Here is a 7287-nt window from a genome sequence, read left to right as displayed (position 1 = left end):
TGCCGTCAGCTGGAGTCTGTTCTGTGTTGGCTCCGCTATTCTAGTTCTGGCCGTCTTCTATTGGCACGTCAGTTCCTAGCTCCAGTAACTCGTGATTCACTACATTTGGCTTTCTGTTTCTTCTTTTTCGCTTGTGCTTTCTGCCTATGGGCGCCTTGCGCTGGAGTTTGAGGTATAGTAGCGGCGCCTGGTGGCGGCGAAAAACGTCATCTGGGTAGTACCAGCTTGGATAGTATTGAGCCCTGGCTGTGGCGAAGCACGTTTCTAGCCAGCGTTTTGCGTCGATTCGCACTTTTTTCTGCCCTGTTTCGAGTGCGAAAAGGCTCGTCACTTCTCACAGACCATGGCGAACAGGCTGCGAGCTGGCCGCAGTCTATAGTTATACGAAAACGGACTCTCCGTGTGCCGTGGGACGTAATGCTGGAAGCAGAAGACATCGGCGACGCCGATCCGGAGAGACCTCGCTCAGCCTCGAAAAAGCGTCACCGTCGTTACTTCTGCGTCGTGGGCTGCCATGAACAAGAAGGCCTGAATCCTAATATCAGATCCTACCATTTTCCTTCAAAGCTTCACGAAGTGGAGCGTCGGGCGCGCTGGATAACTGCAGTTCGTCGCGCTGGGTAAGCGAAATGGAAGACCGACATAGCAGCAGGCATGGCTGGTGATTCACAATTCGAGACCCGGCCACAGCGACAATTAACAATTCGACCGGTGCGAAGTGGTGAAGTGACCAGGTGTGTGCAAATGACCACAAATGGTCGGGCTGCTTCGGTGACAATTCACTACCCCACTACGAGCAGCACAGGTTAGAGAGTTGAATCTGCTCATCCTTGACCTCAAGCCAGAACGTTGAGGCAGCACAGCAAGGTAGTATTGATTACAGCACATCGATGTTCGAGCGCTGTCATTAAAAGCTACATCATGCGAGCAGCGCACGAGCTCGCGCTAAGGCGCGATTTGCACGTACGTACGTTACTGCGAGCTCATATGCATTGCATAAGTTATTTATCAATTGCTAAAGGGACAGATGACCGCTACTACAGCGCAGGCATAATTACTTGTCTAGCGGCATACAGTCAACAAAGATTGCAGGAGACCCACCGTTTCGTCGCTTGTCGAAAGACCGCTGCCGTCGCGGCGCGTACGATCGTGCGCTCGAGCAGTTCGTACACCGCGGCATGCTGAAAGACCACTGCCGTCGCGGCGCGTACCGTCGTGCGCTAGAGCAGTTCCGTAGACATATCTGCTTATCGCTGCTGTGAATTCATTTATAGAAAGCATTTATTTATAGAAAACCTTACCCGAAGTTCAACTTCGCACGTGCGTGACCCGCTTCACTTGCGATTGACACCGCGCTAAAACTTCGCCGCTTATTTCTTGAACGGCGTACACGTATTCGGCGTTGCATAATTTCTTGCCTTTACGCAGCATACCACCCATGGAAAAATCTTCGGCGCCCGATATTCGCTGCAAACCGTGGAATAACACAACCGAAAGTGGCGGGTCCATATTGTAAACGTGCTTCCCGAAGCAGACGACCGAGCTTGGTACTACCCAGTTTCGGATTGAAGGCGCTTTTTAGCACCATTTTTGCAGCGTCCCCTGGGCAACGCAAGAGCCCCATTGCTCTTTCTTTCGGGAGCGCTTCGCAGGCGTCAGTTGTCAAGGAACACAGTTCTTTGAAAGTGTAGTGTGAAGTAGCCGGAAAATGAGTCAGCACAGCACAACGGAGTTTAGCCAGCACGACCCGAAGAGCTAGATAAGCTCTTCGGGTCGTGCTGGCTAAACTCCGTTGTGCATTGCCGTCCATGTTTTGAGACGTACATTGGGTCGAAGTGCTTTTCGCACACGTAGTCCCCTGGTCGCAGGACTCGGTCTTCCCGTTGTATGGCATCCCGCCATGCTTAAAGTCGACTCGTCTCTTTAGGGTCACTGAACATACATAATTTGGGTTTGCACGAGTCATATCCACTCTTGCAGTTTGGAACGAAGCACTTCTTGCCCATAGTCAGGCTAGATCCGTCTCCGCCAGGCAACGTCGCGGCTCAAACGGCAAATCTCTCTTCTTCCCTTTCTTGCGATTAAACGTGCTCGTACTTTTCCATTAGGTATACTATGGGAACACTTTATTAAGCGCTTACCGAGAACAAGGGTGACTGATTGCTCTACGGCAAAGCAAACGTTGCAAAATATTAAGAAAAGATAACTTATCGTCTGCCCGCACCACTTTTCTGCGACTGCTTCCAGGCATTGTCAACCGCCGTCTGCTAGATCCAGCGACGCGACCGCAATGCCGGAGACATTATCGTCGGTTTCGGCGCCTGAGGGATTTCAATTAGTATAGTGGCACACAGAAACAGTAAAAAAATAGTTTCAATTATTTTAAACGCGCTTTACGTACAGTTACAATTATTTACACGTTCGAATTTCCCGCTTTTCAACCTCCTAACGTGTGCTGCCGTGCAGCGGTGCAGACGTGAAACTCCACCATTAGTGAGACGCGTTGCGCAGCAGCTGTCGCCGTGTCGTCGGATCACCTGTTCTTCTTACACCGTGGTTGAAACTGCATTGTAATTAGGCAGTTGCCTTAGCAAGCAGTCGTTTAGAGGCGTCAGTAATCCCAGCACTTATTCGCGCTGCTCGTGGTTTCAACGCAGAAACGAGGAGACTAGGTATTTTGATTCTTAATGTGCAACTATTTACAAGACGTTAAAATATTGTAATCACCATTCCTGATATTCCTATCATGATCGAAAAAAAGACAGCTTTATAATTCGATTAAGAAAAGAAATAAAACGTGCTGGTGCAAAAACAACATACAAGCACGATCATTTATTTATCGTGTAAAATAAGTGGAATACAGACAGCACAAAGAGGCGCTTGCATCCGGAATGGCACCCCGGCACGCAACACTTGGTCGGCATCGTTGTCCCACCCAGCCACTTCAACTGAACAGTCCAGCACTCGAAAAATAGCGCAGCACATGCGCAGAACAATGCTTTTTTTTCCTTCCTCCATGCACAGAACGCACCCGCTCACTCAGCTCGCTTCGCACCACGCAAGCGTTTCGGTACGCGAACGATGCCCTCTGTGGCACAGTGGAGCCGGGTCGCGGCAGCTTTGGGCAGCGTATGAACCTCTCCCATAGCGTGACGGCGGAGTTTCGTGAATAGAAAAAGATGGAAGGACTCTGGTATTAACTTGGTTGCTGCTGGGTCTTAACTTGGTTTAACTTCACTACGCATGTAAGAAGGTATTCTCGAGCGATCATTTTCGGTGGTACCTTCCCTTCCGCGACATTTCGCGTGACTAGCGCTGGGTGCGTCGGCACCTACAAGCGACAGCGCTCCTGGCATGCCACAAACGCAGGCTGGCTAACCAAGGTTGCCACAGTGCCAAGAACGCTGTTGCTTGCCGACGCCGAACGCGTTGGAGGCTAGCCGCTCGATATCAATCGCCTAGCTTCGCTGTCTTGAGCTTTGCGTGGCCTGGTGCAAGCTTTCGCCTTTCTTTTTTTTCTCCTGGCTTAGCGCGCCGCGGAGAGAAGAGAGGTGGTGATCGGGAAGGGAGGGAGCTGGCGAGGAGGAGACCACGTGCGCATGCGCCGCGCCGACCTCCTCCGCCCTCTTGGTTGCCATGGCTACGGCGCGGCAGTTTCTTGATACGAACCACAAATTACGGCTGGCGTAAACAGCTTCGCTGTTAAAAAAGCAATGGGATTAAAGGACACCCTTGTCTGAGGGAATATATCACTGCATATTCTACGCTGAGAGATTTATTGATAATAATCTATGTTGTGCATTTCTTGCAGGCCATTCTAATACCCCTGACACATGGGCAAAAGTAAAGTCCTTTGCAGGAAACACCTTTTGTACTCTGTACTCTGAAGGAGCCTTTGCAGAAAGCAGTTGCACCGATGACACACGGCAGCGCACTCAATACCAGGAATCTGGGACATCGCCGAACAGCGCCTCTAGCGGCCGCATCTGAAAACATGCGCATTTTCTATGGGAGAGCGCCGTTTTTCCCACATAACTAATCATAGAAGCCATCTTTCAAAATATTACCGTGGAAATAGGCTCTAGGAGCTTAGCCCGACATCTCATGCAAGCGGTACCATTACTTACGACAGAAAACCCGTTCCAAATTGCGGGCGAAGTTCGAAGTATGGGAGTCTATGGAAAAGGCCAAATTTTGGAGGCTTTTTTGGCCAGTAAAAAGCATTTTGCGATGAGCCTATTGCATCGATCGACGTATTATTGGGGATTTATCAACTTCAATGACTCGGCTTTCAGCTAGTTGCAGCAGCAACTCTTGAAATGGCAAAAAAGTCGTTCCAAAATCGCAGTTTTCATAACAAGGTCACAGAATTTATTGTGGTACGTATACAAACCTAGTTTTTGCCTCCGGTAGCACTCAAACCGATAGCCGAGTGTTCTGCGCGACCACCGATTAGGATCGCTGATACCACGATTCGCAGTTCGCAGGTTCGAAGCCAGCGGCGCCGCTATTTTTTTTTTTTTATCCCTTTGTCGCTGCTTAGTTTGGCCGTTTCCCGCCAGATAGCATATTCCGAAACGCAGGTCATTTAGTTGCGGTTCTTGTTTCGTTTCTTTCTACTGTACCAACGTCTTCCTAAAAAAATAGCTGGCTGGTTTCGTGAACATGTGAACGTGCTTCCAAACTTCTTTTGCACTTTAGGTGTAATGTATTTTAGACAATAAACCCAACTTTGTGTTTTCAAAGTTGATTTCTTTCTCAAGGCAAACATTTATGAAGACATTACTAAGAAATATTTTTGCCTATTCAGCTATGTCATGGAAAAGCGTGTTTGTGCGACTTTTGTTCAGCCTGAAACGTACCACAAAAATAAATAGCTTCCCGTGAGGGCAATTAAAAGACGCAGAAGTAGAAAACTTGGCTGCAGCCCCAGACGTAGTATTCTTACAAAGGAATACAGAAGCTATTTCACTGAGTATATTTGCATTATATCAAAGCAGAATTTTTTCGTACCGGATCTTCGGTGCAAATGAAGGCTGTCCGAATTATTTCACAAGCTTTTTTGCTTAGTACAAACCAATACCTCGAAACATAAACATTCTATCCTCAATATGCAGCGCACGTGTCTTATCATTTGAACCATTCCCATATACCTTCACGAAATTCCCGAAATACTAAAGGTCTTCATATCCTTTTACCACGACGTGCGCAGAGGAGTATTGGAAATAATGCGAAAAGACACCGGGACGTGTTAATGTAGTTTGTCGTGTAAAAATAGAGAACTATTCCAATCACAGACCACAACCTTTTTGAGTTATGCCCACAAAGCGTTGCAAGAAGATATTTTTTTCGGCTAGAATCACCAAAGTTACTATGGCATTCTGCTGTTCTGTTCTTAACTAACTCTATTGCTGAATCAGATCGCAGCACCATGATATAATTACTGGTACAATTCTTCAGTAATTCTGTAAGAATTTTCTCCTACGCTAAATTTAACGTGTTTGGACGATTGAAGAAACATTAGGAAGGACCGTGAGGCTTGCAGAAATGTTCCCTTATTAGAATCGTTTATCACCCATATCGGTACGGTGGTATTGTCATGATGACTCCAGCGTCCACGGACACCATTTATCACTTTACTGCCTGTAAATAAAATACCAAAGTGTCGTTCCTTGTGCGTGAGTAGCACAATCGCAGCTAATCCTTTCATATGGGCCCACTAAGCTACACCTTCCCTTTTCTGCCATGGTGCCACAAGAGATGTCAATTTCACCCTTGAATTTCTCCCTTTTAGTTTGCTAGAAAGTATAGGGACGTACACAAGACGAACAGGCGAAGTTTTGAAGTAGTCCTGAGATTTTAGTAAAATTTCGTAGGCAATGTTATTATCCTTTATTTTTTTACATATTTATTACACCTGATTGGTGATAATAATGACGTGCTACATAATAGTTCAGTTCTTCTACTTAATAAGTCATGTCTGAGTCTGCTGTCCTGAAAATTAACCAGGTGTAAGCACTGCATGACGTTGGCTGGAAGGCCATTCATTAAAAAAATTGTGTGCAGAATAAAGAAAATGCAGGTGTTCAATCGCACAGTCGCCGCCAAAAGTTTACGCGGCCGAGGTTCTGCGAATAAGTTTATTTTCAACGCAGCTACCCCGCAGCCAGTAAAACTATGCAAAACTTTTGTTTTGTTTACTCTAGACAAGTCTACGCTGTAAATCCGAATACTACGATGCGTGACTAAGGCGTACAAATATAAATATTTTTTCACCTTCCGGGGTACGAAAGCTTGTGACGCTGACTATACGTTCTGAAGGCGAGGTTGCTTTTTAGCTTATTTGTGATGACAAGCGCCGAGCTCTTGGTGATGGGATATTGGAGCGTAGAATTGTAGAACTTGTGCAAGCTCAGGCGCCTTCACGACGCAAACCTAGCGATAGAAGCTCAGAAGGAGGAATAAACATTTATTGTAGAGCCAGCACTTTATGATGGCCTGGCCTAAGCCTCCCATGAGGGGACGTCGAGGGCTTGCCTCACCGCCGCCTCACGGGCGTGCTGGGTCGCCCAGGTTTGGTCGTCGAGGGCGGAGCTCCGCAGAGCCTCACGCAACCTCGACGAGGGGGTCGTGGTGTTAATGTGTGTGTACTGTGCTGGGCACTCCCACAGCATATGCGGAAGCGTAGCCGGGTGAGTGCCACAGCACCGGCAGTTGGGTGTACTGTAGACTTCAGGGAATATAAGGTGGAGGCGGGCGAGTGAAGGGTACGTATTTGTTTGGAGCAGACGCAGGGTGGTAGCCTGCGCCCAGCTGAATTTGGGGTGAGGTGGGGGGAAAGATCGGCACAGCATCCGTTTAGTTTATTAACACTGATGATAGATGAATAGTCAGAGTAAATGAATGTTACTGTCTAATTCTGGACAGACTCGAGTGTAATGCATACGTTCTAGATCACTGTAGGTTCCATACTAATTCCATACTACGCATTCCTATTCGAATTTTGGCCTGTCTTAAGCCTACCGAGTCTTAAGTAATCAAAATAGGTAGGAAATTGCTTCTTGGGATGTAGCCGAGGCCATGGTAGATGTGATTAGTAATGCGCTATATGTGAGTAGGCTGACTGGGATTATACATGAAGTGCGCCAACGTACCTACGTAAAGCCATGGTGGAAATTATGGAGCGCTTTATTGTAAATATATTGAAGTCGTCTGAGAGTGTCTCTGGTAAAAAGTTATAAGTTTATTAATATGAGGACTGATTAGCCTTCTGTTAAGCTGTTAGGA

This window comes from Dermacentor silvarum, chromosome 5, assembly GCF_013339745.2.
Source record: "Dermacentor silvarum isolate Dsil-2018 chromosome 5, BIME_Dsil_1.4, whole genome shotgun sequence".
NCBI lineage: Eukaryota > Metazoa > Arthropoda > Arachnida > Ixodida > Ixodidae > Dermacentor > Dermacentor silvarum.
The sequence above is the reverse complement of the archived record's forward strand: the minus strand, read 5'-3'. Positions refer to the sequence as shown.